The sequence below is a fragment of the Eurosta solidaginis genome, chromosome 1, assembly GCF_040869045.1.
Source record: "Eurosta solidaginis isolate ZX-2024a chromosome 1, ASM4086904v1, whole genome shotgun sequence".
NCBI classification, from domain to species: Eukaryota; Metazoa; Arthropoda; class Insecta; order Diptera; family Tephritidae; genus Eurosta; species Eurosta solidaginis.
The window spans coordinates 207,150,893-207,167,485 of NC_090319.1; the positions used below are offsets into that span (position 1 = coordinate 207,150,893).

At 39.8% G+C, this 16,593-nt stretch overlaps 1 pseudogene; it reads left to right on the forward strand.

The window, feature by feature from the left end:
• Positions 1-10,340: 10,340 nt before the first annotated feature.
• LOC137239539 (putative nuclease HARBI1) lies at positions 10,341-12,433 on the forward strand (annotated as a pseudogene).
• Positions 12,434-16,593: the final 4,160 nt, after the last annotated feature.

The window sequence follows — 16,593 nt, forward strand, 5'->3', positions numbered from 1 at the left end:
CCTTAATTGGAAAATTTAAGAGCACAAAATCACCACGTTTAACCAACTCAGCTCGAAAAAAGGAAAAGATCTTTTTTCTTCCTCCGGAACTCGTGGTCTTTTTTTCGTTAGCGATCGCCCGTCTGTCTTTTTCCTTGTTTTTCGATACTTTTTATCGCAACTTTCGCCACATCACTAGGTATGTTTGCGTGAACACGCTCCCAAGTGGATCGTAGCCGTAGACCGTAGCAGCAGACCGTAACAAACCTGCTTCGCTTTGAAGGCCTGACGATGAAGCGAACAGGAAACCGGATCATCTGTGGGAAGCCACTGCCAGGGATCTCCGACGACAAGCAACGTGGGGCACGACTCACCCCTGAGATAAGAGTCTCAAAGTCCTACTACGAAGCTAGCCGGGCAACATAGGTCTATCAAAAAAAAGTTAAGTCAAGTTGGGAATAATTTCTGTTTCCTAGTTAAAAGGGCTTTGCGGCAATTATACATTTGTTATGGAGAACTCGTCAAAACTCCGAAAGATGATTACTAGTGGGTATCGCTCCCACAGGAAAGAAAAATAAAAAAAGGTGTAGAAATTTTGATCTGGAGAACTCGTCCAAACTCCGAAAGGCTAGTCCGACCTAAGCGTGGACTGCCAGGGTGTTCACGGTCCTCGGTAATTACGCGTGTGAACATCCTATGAGGTCATTGGTCGGGGAGAATACTGGGCGAGATGTCCCCGACCGCCAAAACGCCCAGACAAAAAAAGTGCAACTGGTAGGTATATAAAAAAAGTCAAATTGTAATTTGGCAAGGAAACGTTTTCTGGTTTTTGCGGACGAATGTCCGAAGCGTGAAAGCGACCTATCAATTTCCCGTTTAGGTCTTCGAGATCGTACAGTGCATTGCCTATTTTTCGAAGCACACGACACTTTAGGTATTTTGGTAGGAATTTGGCGTTAATGCCCTGTTTGAAGTTACTTAAGGCAAAGTTTTTCCGAAAAACTTCCTGACCTTCCTTATAGTTGACTTGGCTGGAGCGCTTGCTATAGGTGGTTACTCCCCTATCCTTGGCCTGATCTAAATTTCTACGGATCTGCTCACGGATATTAGTCAACTTGTCAGCTCTGCTTACTACCGTAACCTGGTCCTCCCGAAGGCTGCCGAGTTGCTCTAAAATGTTGTACGTTGAGGCATGTTGGACCATATTTTGGCCATATAATGCAAAGTATGGAGAACACTGAATCGCCGTATGAAAATCACTTCTCAAAACTGATAAAATCTCGGGTATATGCTTATCCCAATCGGTATGGTCAGGTTTATCTTTCAGGAAAATCCTAATCTTCGAAACAATCTCTCTATTAACGCGCTCGGATGCGTTTGCTTGGGGAGAATATAACCCCGTCCTCACGTGCGTCACCCCGTAATTTGCAAAAAATTGGTTCATTTCCTTCGAGATAAACTGTTTACCATTGTTACTGTGAATAAACTCAGGGACCCCTACAGCCGGAAAAATTTCTGAAGCGAAGTAATTTATAACGTTTACAGTTGTGGCTCTCTGCATGGGCTTTAGCCAAACGTATTTTGAAAAATGGTCTAGTACTATGAAAAGAAATTGATTTCGCCGCTTAGATCTCGGATACGGCCATAGGAGGTCGCAATATAATCGCTGAAATGGCCTCTCGGATGCAAAGGTATTCTCTATAGGCGGTCTCGACTGCTGATTAGTGGGTTTTACAGCTTTGCAGGTGTCACAACGCTGGACGTAGTCCCTGACGTCCTTAGCCTGCTGCGGCCAGAAGTACTTCTGCCTAACACGTTCTAAGGTTTTCTGCCCCCGCCATGGTAACTTCCGTTAGCGTCGTGTGCTAATCTCACTGCTTCCTCAGTCAGCCCTTTCGGCAACCATAATCGCCACAGCGAGTCTTCTTCCCCTTCCACTCCCTTACGAAATTTAACTCGTTTGAAAATTACTCCGTCCACCACTCGCAAATCCGGAAGCGATTCCTCATTTTCGGTGACGGTCCGAATTAAGTCTAAATATTCGTTGGTGCTAAATTCGGGAGAGACTAAGTCTATTTCCCCGGGTGTGGTAGTGAAAGACAACTCATCGGCATCAAACCGCGACAGCGCATCTGGTACTACATTCAGGGTGCCCTTACGATGTTCCATTTTGAAGTCGTATCTTTGTAGTAAGAGCGACCACCTCGCCAACCTCCCGCTCAAGTCCTTTTGTGTCATTAACCACTTGAGACTGGAGTGGTCCGTGATAATACGAAACGGTAATCCCTCCACATAGGGTCGGAAACGCTTCACGCTGATTATGGCGGCGAGACATTCCAGCTCGGTTACCGTGTAATTGCGTTGAGCATTATTCAGTTTTTTCGACACAAACGCGATCGGATGCTCAGCGCCCTCGACATCGACCTGGAACAACACTCCGCCAACACCTATTTTGGAAGCGTCGCATTGTATCACAAATTCCCTTGAAAAGTCTGGTTGGGCCAAAACAGGGCGGAACTTAAAGCTACTTTTAGCTTTTCGAAGGCCTCTATAGCTTCAGAGGTAAGCTTGAACGGGCCTGCTGACTTACGGAGACAGTCGGTCAAGGGACCTGCCAAGTCAGCAAAATTGGTAATAAACGCCCCGTACCAATTCGCCATGCCCACAAACCTACGCACTTGCCGATTAAGGGATCGGAAAGTTTTGCATTGCCTCTATTTTTCCCGGATCCACTTTCAGACACCCGCTGCCTATCAAGTACCCTAAGTAGCGTATTTCCTTCTGAAAAAATTTACTTTTTTCCACGTTTATTGTCAGCCCTGCGTCTCTCAAACATTGGGCCACTTCCGCTAGCAATCTTAGGTGATCCTCAAAATTAGTGCTACATACCATCAGATCGTCCAGATAGACAAAGACGTTCTATCGCAGACGCGAAGGGATTGCCTTGTCCATCAGCCTACTCATAGTCTGCGGTCCATTGCACAGACCAAATGGCATTACTTTGAAGTGGTACAGAGGCCTCCCCGAAACTGCGAATGCTGTTTTTTCCTTAGAGGACTCTGTCAATTAGATCTGGAAGAACGCGTCCTTCAGATCAATGCCACTAATAAAATGCGTATCTTTCAGTCTGCTCAATAAGCCGTTGATATGAGGCAGGGGGTACGAGTCTTTCTTAGTCACCGCGTTGACCTTCCTGGAATCTATGCACAGCCTAACTTTACCTGGTTTCCGGACCAGTACTACAGGACTACACCACGGGGAGTTCGATTCTTCTTTAACTCCTAATTCGAGTAACCTGTCTAGTTCGCTAAAAGCTTCGGCTTGCCTCGGTGGCGAAAGAGGGAAATTTTTGCTTTTTATGGGAACGGCATCACCGGTGTCGATGTGATGCTCCACTAATTTAGTTTGCCCTAGGCCTAACTTCTCGTACGAAGGAAACGTCTCGATGACCTTTTGCAATTATAATTTTCGTTCTGGTGACAATTCATGGAGGTTAAGTTCCTCTTCCTTTCCAAGTCTAATCTCTAGGCACTCTACGCTTGGGAATATTTCGGGAGCTAACGCAAATGCTCTCCAAGAATCTACCCCGAAGTACGCTTCTTGGAGCAATGAGGGAACAAGGTAAAAACGAATAACCTTTGTGATATTTTTGAAGGTGACTGGTAGGGATACTGAGCCTAAAATTTTTTGCTTGTTGCCGCCCGCGGTATATACGAACGCGTGAAAGGGCTGATATTCGAAGCCGTTATCCTCTAGGAATTCTAATCCATTTTTCCCTAAGATAGAGACGTTGGCTCCCGAGTCCAACAGCCCTACAAGAAAGCTATCTCTAATTTTAGCCTTTACTAGAGGCCTTTCATCCTCTGTAAGCGTTAACGTGGTGGCTTGCAGCAGTCTACGCTCCTGTACTCTCCTGTGGTATCTCTTTCTACACTTCAAAATATTGTCCGACACCGGGTATTGTTTAAAAATGGAATGTCTTATTTGTTCGTACCTATGTTCCCTTTCTTCAGGGTTTGGTGAAAAATGCGTTTGGCACGCGACATCCCTATGCTGGCGTCGCAGAATCTTGATACGCTCGCCCATCGCGGATGAGGATGTTTGACTCTCGGATTCGGAACTATTCGAATTGTCCGTACTGTCAGGGTAAGTTATTATCACGTTTGAGGGCTCTTCTGCCAGGGTACTACTTCACCTCGGAAGCGTGTCACCTCTATGCAGAGATTCACCCTCTGGTTCAGCGCACGGGACGATGCCTCGAGCACTGGCTGATTTGGGAGCTATGAAGCCGAACGAGGTTCCCCCGCCTTCTCGCTCGGGTACTGGTTTCCCTGCCTGCGATGGTCCGTAGGGCATTTAGGAGTAAATATACCCTTATACCCACATTTAAAACAAAAAGGATTTTTTATGGGTTCCTCACAATATATATAGGAGTGCCCCATTGCCTGGCAATTCCAGCATTGGATTACCGAATAGTCCGGTCTTCTGTTGCGTCGATATTCCAGCGCCTGTATTTGTGGATCCATTTCGCCGTCCTCGCTTTCCCCCCTCATGTCTGGGGTTGTCGCGCGTGCTTCGTTTACCTGCCGTCCTGTGTAAGTGGCTCCCAACAGCTAGCTTTCTTTCAGCACTTGTTCACCTCTGCGTGCTACATCGCGTAGATCATGAAGGGTCCTTACATCTGCGTTGAAAAGCATCAGCTTAAGGCTACTGTTGACGTTTCTTTTTATTATGTCAATCAGTAGAAGCTCCGACATTGGCTCTCTTAAGCGCGCGTTCAAGGAGATTATGTCCGTGTGAAACACGTCATAGCACTCACTTGCTTTCTGCTTCCGCATGGAGATCTCCATCATGATCTCGTGGTCAGTTTTCAAAGTGCCAAACTATATTTTCAATGAGTAGCACAAAAAGGCATAAGTCGCGTTTGGGTTTTGTTTCGTGAAAAGACAGTATCATTCTTCGGCCCGCCCGGAAAGAAACAGGTGGAAACTAGCCATTATTTGTTCGTCCGTGCATTGTGTGCGCTCACACAAGGTGTTCAGTTTAAAAAGGAAATCGGCCACGCTCCCAGTGCCGTCGAACGAGATTTTCCACTCCTGCGGCTTCACTACTATGTTGCTCGGAGCAGGGTATATTGGCGGTACTACCGTTGGAAATGGGTTACGGTCCATCCTACTTGCGTTCCTGTTTTGCTGATTTAATTGCTGCGCGGATTCAAGAGCGGCGTTGAGCTGGGCCATATTGGCTCTAATTGAGCCCATCTCTCTCCGCATTTCCTCCTGCGAAGCCTGGAACAGTTGGTGTAGCACGTCCACCCACGAGCCTCCACGAGTGGTTTTGTCCTGCATTCCTAGGGTATTCCCCGATCACTTGTAGCGTCCCCAAAATTTCCCATCTCCTGATTTGGTGGTAAAGTACCAGCTCCTTCGGGTTCATAGGTCGACACATTGGTCATTAGCCCCGAGATATCGTAACTGGTGCTTCCCGGTCGGTCCAGTTTCTCGCGAGGGTTATTCAGGTCCGAGCCCATGTTTATTAACGCGGGATCTCCGTATCGTCCCCCTACTGGGGTGTGCACCACCAAGGGACGCCTGGCCTGAGAGAAGGCCCCTCTATTTTTATTACCCCGTTGCTGGTTTCTCTGGGGATTCCCCGCACTCCCGAACGGAGTGTTCGGTCCGATTGCCCGAATGACTGGTCGCGCGACATGTTCAAGGGAAAAAAATTTGGTCAAGCAAAAAAAAACTTTTGCCACGTAAGGCGCTTAGGGATACAAAAAAATTATATATAAAAAAAAATTGAGCGAAAATAATTGCTGAAACCTCTTATCGATAGTCGTATCGGATAGAAGAGGTCAAAAGCTGCAAAAAAAATGATTAGATAAATATGTCTTAAGTAACCCATGGGAATGCTGACATCCCATTCCCAAAAGGCAGTAGGCTACAGGAAAAAAAATTACATAAATTCATTCATACTTGTTCCTAGTGCTCCCAACCGCAATGCGAGGGAGTCTTAAGGCCCCCCTCCGAGACTGGTTGGGGCCACTAGGGTCAGTTCCAGGCACACGCGGGTTGGTCTCAACACGCCCAGCTGCAACGCAGGGGCAGTTTCCAGGGGCTTGCCCCTGGGACTGGTTGGGGGTGTTGAGGCCTCCCGTCCATTCTTACTGGACACCCCTCCTGTCTCCGCCGCAATGGGTGGAGCGGTTTCGAAACCGCTCCCCAGTCTGGTGGGACAGGAAGGAGTGCCACTCTGAATCCCAGCTCAACCCGTCACAGTCCAGGTGGTATTCGAAACTACCACCTGGGACGTGGGATGAGCTGGGGTTCTTTCAACACATACACACACACAGTCACTCTAACAACACAAATTCGGCAGATAAACTAAAAAAAACTACTTTAAAAAAAAAACCCAATTTATCGGACAAAATATTTCCAAAGCCGACTAACGGACAACATTTCGGCAAAATAAAAACCCCAATTACAAAAAAAAAAAATAAAGTGCTTGCAGCACTGCCTCTTCGGGTGAATACAAAGTCCGGATAACTGACGTTAAGTCGGTGGCTCCTTCGGCCACTGCCCCCGATGACCAGCCCGGACAACCTGATCCGTCCAACCATCCCACCGCAACGTAGGTGGCAGCTCCTGTGGCTGCTCATTCGGACTGGTGGGATGGTCAACATCACAAGTTGACCGGACTGACCCCTGCGAACAGCGCCTCAGGCGCCATGTTGGGCGCCATCTGTTATGGTATCGCATTTTCTACGGGAAGCAGTAAGGAAAACGGTCGGCATGATGTTGTGATGCACAGTGGCTAGTCATTGTCGGCTGGGGCGGGTCCTTGCCAACCTTACTGTTCCTGCGCCATAAACAGAGAAAAAGTTCCTATCATGCCTATCAAAACGAGCAGCTGTCAAATTCAAAACAAACTGACAGAAGCGCAGAGACCGACTCAAAACGCTTATAATTCAAATCAAAACGACATCCGGTCGAACCGGATGCCACGGACAAACCGTTAACATTCCAACATTAAAAAATTCAAATTCAAAAAAAAAAGACTGACGCAAGAAAATTTACCGAACCGGACATGGCCGGTTACTGCTCTGAAATCAAAATAACCGCTGAAAATTAAAAGAAAACAAAAAGGAAAATAAACGGACCGAATATACATAGGGGCGCCGCGGGTGGTGTTGCGACGCCCGGTGCTATGTCCCACCCTCAAAAAACCATGGCCACCGACACACCTAAATTTCGATGGCCCCTTACCTGGTAACCCTACGTGTCTTCTAAATAAATGGCGACGCCAGCATTCCCATATTGTTAACAAATTTATTCAAGTTTCATTATTACTAATATAGCATTTTTTCTATAAACTTCTTTTGATCTTACTGCAAGGTTTTTTTTTTTTTTATATATATTTATGCTTATAAATATTTTTATTTAAAAAAAAAGTAGCAATCAAAAATGCGTGCCTAATTGGAGAGGAACTCTATTTTTTTTTGTAAGTTTTTAGAAAAATTATTGTGAGCTGCGTTTTGTGACGGTTCATTGAATGTAATAATAATTGGTTTGTTGTATAATCTAATATATTATACATATAATAAAAATTTTTTTTTTTTTTTGGTAGAAATTTGGTTAAATGCCATTTTCTTTTTTCATTCACAAACCTATCTTAGGGCTGTACAGTTCGGATACAACTTCCGATAATTGGGGCCCCCTTACAAAATTAATATGTTGTTGTATTAGACTTACTTTGAGTTTAACAAAACATCAATTTGGTATAACACATAGTATAATGACACTAATATGTACTATGTACTAAGAAATTTGTTATAAACGCAACTAAGACTAAATTTGGGGTAAATCATACTCCTCAAAAAAATAGTTTCACATGTTCAAGTAAAACGTAAGCTTTTAAATTCATAGAAAAATTACCGGAGTCATTTACCTGTTCAGATAGAACGTGAGCTTTTAAATTTATGGTAAAATTAACGAAATCGTTTTACAGGTTCAGGTAAAACGTGAACTTTTTAAACTTATAGTAAAATTAATGAAATCGTTTTACTTGTTCAGGTGAAACGTAAACTGTTTTGCATGCATCAGTCAGTGCTGGTATTGTTTTGGGTTTAGTTCAACTCAGTCAAAAAAATGTATAAAAATTTTTTTTGTTTTTGTTGATAATGTAAGCTAATCCGCATTACTCGTTATTTGCGTCCCTTAATATAAATTTAAGGCGTTTTAACTGATAATGCAATTGAACTTTAATTACCAATAAAACTTTATTCCTTACCGAAACAATATCAATACTTTTTGCTCATTCCAAAATCATATCCGCAACAATTGCATTAATTAAAAAAGTACTAGTAAAATTTTACCATAACGCAAAGCAAATTTTAATACCTGGAACACTTTTTTTTGTTTCACAGGCAGTACAAATTGCCCACCTATGACCATTAAGATATGCTTTGTTTTTTTTTTTTTTTTGTTAATTTTTCAGTATGCAACAATTTCGAACGTATAACAAGAATTGCTTTCTTAACTTTTCATTTTCTTCGCTCATTATGCATATTGCATTCGTATTCATATTCGTTTTAATTCTATACTAGGGTGATAGCCTTAAATTTGAATATGTTTGTATATTAACATTATATAATGTTGCAGAGTCAAACAAAAATTTAAAAGACAAGGTTGAGGCTACAAATACGTACATATATTTGGTTCAGTAATGGAACGAACTCACCGCTTTACCCGCTGACATTCGTTGTCGCAATTGGCCTGGCCGCAGGCCTATGTTCGCTGCCCTGTGGTTGTCATTGTAGCTGGTTTATTGTAGCCCGTATGGTCGTAGCTGATAAAGATGTGGTAGTATTGTTATCGCCGGTATGGATGCATCTAATAAAGATGCGCTAATATTATTATCGCCGGTATGGACGCAGCTGATAAGGATGCGGCTAGTATTGGTGTCGGTGGTACCGCCTGTTGTAGGTGTTAACATTAGTGGCCTCGGACCTATGTTCGCGGCCCCGTTGTGTGCGTTGCAACTGGTAGTAGCGGTACATCTGGTGGTTGTTGCGCTCGTGGTTGGCGCTAATAAAAGGGTTGGGGAAGGTACTACCGATGGTGATGCTCGTGATAATAGTGGGCGCCGTTGGTGGTGGTTGGTGCTTTATCATATGCTACTGCGTATGGAGTTTGTGGTGGTTTTGGGGTACCATGCAGTCAGCGCAGACCACGTCACAATAATAGGTGGCCGTTGTATGTTGCCATAACGAAAAAGTGAAATTGCGGCTAGTAGTAAAACAGTCGGAATGGCAAATGTAGGTAAATTAACCACTTTGAAATGCAGGTTAGATTTGGTGTACGATGAACAAATTTTGGTTATTAGTGGAGGATTATTTACACTGCCTTTGATAAGTCTTTTGATTCCATGGTTCCTTTAACTCGTTTCCTTTGTTGCGGAGCTGACTGTCGCTGCATTTCTTCCAGACGCGTCACGATTCCGATTTTAATAATATCAAATGTTTCTTGCAGAAAATTAATTCAGTTTTATGTTCGAAATATAGTATAGGATTGTTTTCATATGTACAATGCTTATCGGCTTAAAACCAATTCAATTTAAAGTACGCTTAGCCCTTAATTGGAAAATTTAAGAGCACAAAATCACCACGTTTAACCAACTCAGCTCGAAAAAAGGAAAAGATCTTTTTTCTTCCTCCGGAACTCGTGGTCTTTTTTCGTTAGCGATCGCCCGTCTGTCTTTTTCCTTGTTTTTCGATACTTTTTATCGCAACTTTCGCCACATCACTAGGTGTGTTCGCGTGAACACGCTCCCAAGTGGATCGTAGCCGTAGACCGTAGCAGCAGACCGTAACAGTCGTTATTTTCAACTAATTTGAGTAGATCACTCAGCAGTTGTTTGCTTCAGAGCCACAAATTTTGAGATAGTTATTAAATCTTTATAAAGGCTGTCAAATGTTCTTTCTCGTTTTATATCCTTTAATTGTAGAGTTAAACTTGATAAATACCGCGTACGAATTTTTTTAACCCAATTGTTTTGGTTACTCGACGGCTCCGTCCTCGTTAGCTTACATAATGCGTTTTTTTTAAATTTGCTTACTGGGCTAAAGGTTAGCATGCTTAAAATACGTAAGTTCTTTAGTCAACAAATTTGAGTAGATAACTCAGCAGTAGTTTGCTTCAGAGCGACAATTTTTGACATAAGGGCTTTACGCAGTTCAAAAGAAAACCACAAGAAAATATTTTCTATTGTTTCTTCAGCATGAAAAAGTAGTAGCCAAGAAATGTTGACGTTTCATTGTAACGCTGAACTAGGTCAAGAAAAGAAGAAGAAATAAAAACAAAACGTTTTTGCATAATAATTGGTGAAATTCGTGTATATTTTTTAGTTTTCGTAAAATAAAGAATATTAATTGAGAAACAGTGTCGGGAGGTAAATAATTGTGCAAATTAGTGAGCAAGTTAACGAGTGAAATGTTCACGAAGTAAAAAACACCTTCAAAAGCTGCAAATAAATATAAGTTCAACCAGTGGAAGATCCTTCAGGGAGTGGAATACAAACATTCATAATATTAAATATACATTTCCATAATTTCAGTATGGCTCATTGGTAAAATTTAAACTCCTATACTGTGTTTATGTTAGGCCATTTACTAGGTGGCGGTGCACTGCTATTTCTTTATGGATCGAGCAAGCTGTGTTGGATTGGCTCAGGGTATTTTTATTGTTTTTTAAAAATATTCCAAAATGCGTAATTTGATACCGCCATCAACATAATTAAGTTTTGAATCGTCACCTAGTAAGGTCCCTTTAGATGTATTTACTTATATACATTTTTATTTGGCTTAAGGGAAGATTTAATGACAACATTGAACATAGGGCTTTTAATGGCTGGCGCTGAAGTAATGAAGAGTCATTGTGTTCGTCAAAAAGCACCAAGGTACCGTGTAAGCCCTTACCTCCTTGAGAGAAATCAAAAAGGAGGTTTGAGACGGATTTTGAGAACTTGCGACACTCACCTACCCTTTTTAATGGTAATTTCCGGATGAGTCCACAAACGTTTGATATCTTGTACGAAGAACTCCTTCCACATTTACGGAGGAAGCGAAACAATAGACCAAACGACTTCATACCGGAAAAAGCAAAATTAGCAATGGTGTTAGAGTAAGTAGCTATTAACTTTTAAGTTTCTTTCGTGAAGTTAATGATATAAAAAGGTACTTAGCAACAAGTGATTTGGGTCGACATATAGCCTCCTGCTACAGAGTGAGTAAGCAACATTTTGGCACTATAATATCGCACGTCTGTCAAGCTATATGCACAGCTTTGAAGAGCCAAATATCACCATTCAACCAACAAACCATGTCCGCAGTAGCTAAGGGCTACAAAGAAAAATGGAATTTTCCAAATTGCGTTGGTGCCATCGACGGTAAGCATGTGGCCATTAAAGCGCCTCCAAAAAGCGGAAGCATATTTTTTAATTACAAGGTGAGATGCCCATACTCTCTTCATAACCAAAAACGGACATAGCTTACAATTGTTGTGGTTGTGCTATAAATAACAGGCTGTAACTTTTATGAGTGTGTTTTTGTCTAAACGAGCTGAAAGTCTGGTGGTGGTATAGGGAAGAAAACGGAAGAGAGAGGGGATGGTAGAAAATAAGTCAAGGGGTAGAAAAGCGAAGCTCGATAGACATGCTGTATTTTGGGTAAGGTAAGACCGAGAGAAAGAAGATCTAAAGACTTATTTTGTTTTGTTGATTTTCTGACAGGGTGGATAAATGATGTATATTGGAACGATTTTTCGTCATTCGTTGTCAAAGTTTGTTCGAGACAAACCGGTTTCGGCTTTGTGCCATCATCAGTGTCGATTTTCGTTCGTTCTGTCTCTAAACCAACTTTGACAAGGGATGACAGAAAATCGTTCCAATATACATCAAGATCTTAAGATGTAGGGAAGGAGGTAGAAAACATAGAGGGCCTGACGGTTAAGGGAGTTGCTGAGAGGGCAGAGATGCTGTATGAGGGGAGATGCAGGAACATACGAATTTCTAAGCTAATTAAGTACATTTAGATCGTATACTGGCGCGTTACATTGGGCTATTCACGAAAGTTTTAGCCTGATTATAAATTGTGTGATCATGAGATTTATATTTGATATATTTATATCTTTTTCTTTCCATGAAGGGGTTTCACTCTATAGTTCTTTTGGCTGCTTGTGACGCGTGCTATAAATTTACTTATGTAGACGTAGGAGCATACGGTAGTGAGGGTGATTCCAACATTTTCAAGAACTCTGAATTCGGCTCAAAGATAATAAGAGACCAGTTGCCATTTCCCCCTGACACAAATATCAACGGGAAAAACGTACCACATTTCATCGTTGCGGACGACGCCTTCCCATTGAGTAAACGAATAATGAAGCCCTATTTTGTATAAATGTATTTATTTATTACGGCTTTCCTAAGCCTAACTTAAATCTATTTTACATGTTTATAATTGTCTTCTGGACTATGCAATCTAGAATAGTTACATCTATGTCCTACCTTGGAGTACTATGGATGGGAGACTTCCAGATCATGCGAACAAAGCGTTGTGCTTGTGTAGTATGTAGGCATTTTACGCATGTTAGTAAAGCGCGAAGGCAACATCTGCACGGCGATGCACTGAGTTAATCGAGTGATGCGCTTCAGTATGTGCTTCGGCAACCTTTTTTGTATGCGTACAAGAGCTTGGAAGTCTTGGCGCTACATAGCAATATAGAGTATAGTTTCGCTGCACTTCTATCGATGCTATGGAAGTCCGCCTGTCCAGCACTAAATTGGTAGTGTTCTGCAATAATTGTACAATTTTTGTTTAAATTTATTGGAATAACATGACTTAATATCATTCGGTAGTTCATTATAGGATTTAAGACCTTTATAATACAGATTACATTTGTCTGCTTCAGTTTTATAAGCCGGCAGATTAAAATCATTTTTATTACGAGTATTTACAGAGTGTATATCTTTTACATATTTTATATTCGTCTTCAAATACGCAGGCAAAGTTCCTTCTATTATGTTTTTAATAAATTTTATGGTATAATAAAAAAGTTGCTGTCTAATGCTAAGCCAATTAAGAGAGCATAGCATGTCTCTGATAGGTGTGTCATACCGTTTTTTGAGAATGAATCTCATAGCGCGGTTCTGTTGCTTTTGTAGCTTGTATATCTGACTATCTCGCAAGATGAAAAATATAGTTGGGCAATAAATAAAATGAGGTTCGATTATAGATCTGTAGACGATGATTTTATACCTTCTATTTAAATATTTGCAGGTTCGTTGTGTAAAATATAACTTTTTCGCTATTTTTCCTACCGTATAATCCACGTGCTCGTTGAAATTCAGCTTATCATCTATTTTTATTCCCAAGTATTTTAAGGTGCTGACTTTTTCAATTAGTTCGTTATTTATATTTAAGTTTTGTAGCTCACTGTTTTGAAAATTGCGTCTAGATATAACCATAAATTTCGTTTTATTGACATTCACTTTTAGTCTGTTTACGCATAACCAACCATATACGCTGTTAAGATCTTCTTGCAGCTTAGCATATATTTCAGTAATATTGTTCCCACTTATCATCAGCAATGTATCATCAGCAAACAATTTTATTTCACAGTGCTTAATGGAGCTAGTTATATCATTAATATATATATTGAACAGTATGGGTGCCAGCACAGACCCTTGAGGTAGACCAACAGGTACCTCCCTTTTATCCGATACGGACGTTCCAATCACTGTTCTTTGGTATCTGTTAATTAGGAAGTCTTGAAACCATTTTAGTTCTATACCAGAAACGCCAATGCAAGAAAGCTTTTTCAGCATTAAGTTTTGGTCGATCGTCCCGAATGCACGCTTTAAATCCAAAAACACAGCTAATATGTGTTTTTTCCTGCTTAAGTCTTCTTTCCAGTTAGCTACAACCAAATTCAAAGCACTTTCACATGAATGTTTCTTTCGAAAACCAGATTGTTGAGGTATAATAATTACATTATCTTCTAAATATTTTACCAGCTGATTTTTTACCACTGTTTCCAAAATTTTTTCATCACATTGTAACGTGTTAATAGGTCTTATCTCCTCAGCTTTGATGGTATTTTTAACTTTTTCTAATGGCACAACTATAGAAGATTTCCATAAACTAGGAACGAGACCTTTATCTAAGCTCTCATTAACAAGTTGAGAATAGAAGAAACCTGTATACGTTATGGAGTATTTAACGACTCCTTCCGACACAAGTTTCTTCCCTCCAATTTTATTTTTAAACTTACTTACTATATCAACTATCTCTGAAGTGGATACTTTCTGAAACTTAAAAACATTAGGGCCATTTTGCTCATCTATAGTACCTTCATTACTAAAAGAAGTAGGAATATTCATGCTAATCTCCAATATACTATCAATGAAATAGTCATTCAAAGACTGCGCTATTTCATTTTCCTCTGTGTAGAGTTGGTCGTTTATTTTAATTTTTTTAATACCATTATTTTCTTTAGCCATGCTTATGGAATTTTTCAAGTTTTTCCACATGACCTTACTATCACCAGCACTATGGTTGATTTTGTTTTCCATGTACTTGGCTTTTTTTATCTTAATTAGCCGTTTATATTGGCGTTTCGCACTATAATATTCACTCCATTCTCCAGTGGATAGGCTGATCTTGTAAAGATTTAGCTTACGTTTATTTAAGTTAGCCAGCTCAAAATCATACCACTTGTTCATAAGTTTGACACTGACTTCTTTAGAGTATGTCAGGGTGGTCACTGCGCTTGATAGTGTATTATATAGGAATGTTGCCTTATTTTCGATGCTCAGATTTTCAAAGTCAGTGTAGTTAAGCTGGCGTAATTCATCAACAAGGCTGTCGCTTGTATAATTTTCCCAGGAAATTATTGTTCTCTTCGTTCTCATCTGAAATAACTTATGTAATTTGATTTTGAATTTAATCGTTTCATGATCTGAAATCTGAAACTCTTCTAATTTTAAACATGATATAGAGCTACTATCTGTAAATAACAAGTCGATCAATGTATCTGTCTTATCGCCCTTTCGTGTATAAAAATCTATTTTTTGCTCCATAGCAAAGGATCGAAATAAGTCAACTAACTGTTTACTATAAGTTGTGCTCTTGTAAAGGTTTATATTGAAATTTTCATAGATCGCTGACAAGATCTGAAAAAATATTCAATTATCGGCTGAGCCGAGCACGTAGATGTATTGAAAATGCATTTGGAATCTTAAGCACAAAATGGTTATGCTTGCGAAAAATACTTTTAATAATTATGTTTTCAACTTACCACGTTAAGTTCCAAAACATAACACATTGCAGAGTACCAATAGCCAAAATATAGTTACAGCTTTTTGTCTTAACTTTCAATGTTCGATATGTCAAAATAGGTGGAACTAAAATTTATTTCCTACTAATTTTGACTATAAATAGTCCCATGAAGGTAGCGTGTACTTTTTATCTCAATTTTTTAATTGCAGTATAAGTTTTACGTTTCTATATGTCTTGATAGTCATTGAAATATGTAAGTAAAATTGGGGTTTCATCAATATTCTGAAAAACTATATCATATTTTGTTATGGAACTCGCCATTTAGATTTATTTAGTAAATTCATTTTTTCATTTAATTTTATCAACACTGCTTTACATAATATTTTATAGGTACGATTGAAATTAATCATTTACTTTTAATATTTACACAGGCGAGTTCACCCAGCATAATCCCTGAGATGTACAAAATACTTGAAACTAATTGCATTCTTTATACTTTTTACTTGATGTTTTTTATTGCTAAGCAAATTACAACAATAACAGTTTCAAGTTTCATTATTACTAATATAGCATTTCTTTCTATAAACTTCTTTTGATCTTACTGCAAGGTTTTTTTTTTTTATATATATTTATGCTTATAAATATTTTTATTTAAAAAAAAGTAGCAATCAATGCGTGCCTAATTGGAGAGGAACCCTATTTTTTTTGTAAGTTTTTAGAAAAATTATTGTGAGCTGCGTTTTGTGACGGTTCATTGAATGTAATAATAATTGGTTTGTTGTATAATCTAATATATTATATATATAATAAAATTTTTTTTTTTTTTTTGGTAGAAATTTGGTTAAATGCCATTTTCTTTTTTCATTCACAAACCTATCTTAGGGCTGTACAGTTCGGATACAACTTCCGATAATTGGGGCCCCCTTACAAAATTAATATGTTGTTGTATTAGACTTACTTTGAGTTTAACAAAACATCAATTTGGTATAACACATAGTATAATGACACTAATATGTACTATGTACTAAGAAATTTGTTATAAACGCAACTAAGACTAAATTTGGGGTAAATCATACTCCTCAAAAAAATAGTTTCACATGTTCAAGTAAAACGTAAGCTTTTAAATTCATAGAAAAATTACCGGAGTCATTTACCTGTTCAGATAGAACATGGGCTTTTAAATTTATGGTAAAATTAACGAAATCGTTTTACAGGTTCAGGTAAAACGTGAACTTTTTAAACTTATAATAAAATTAATGAAATCGTTTTACTTGTTCAGG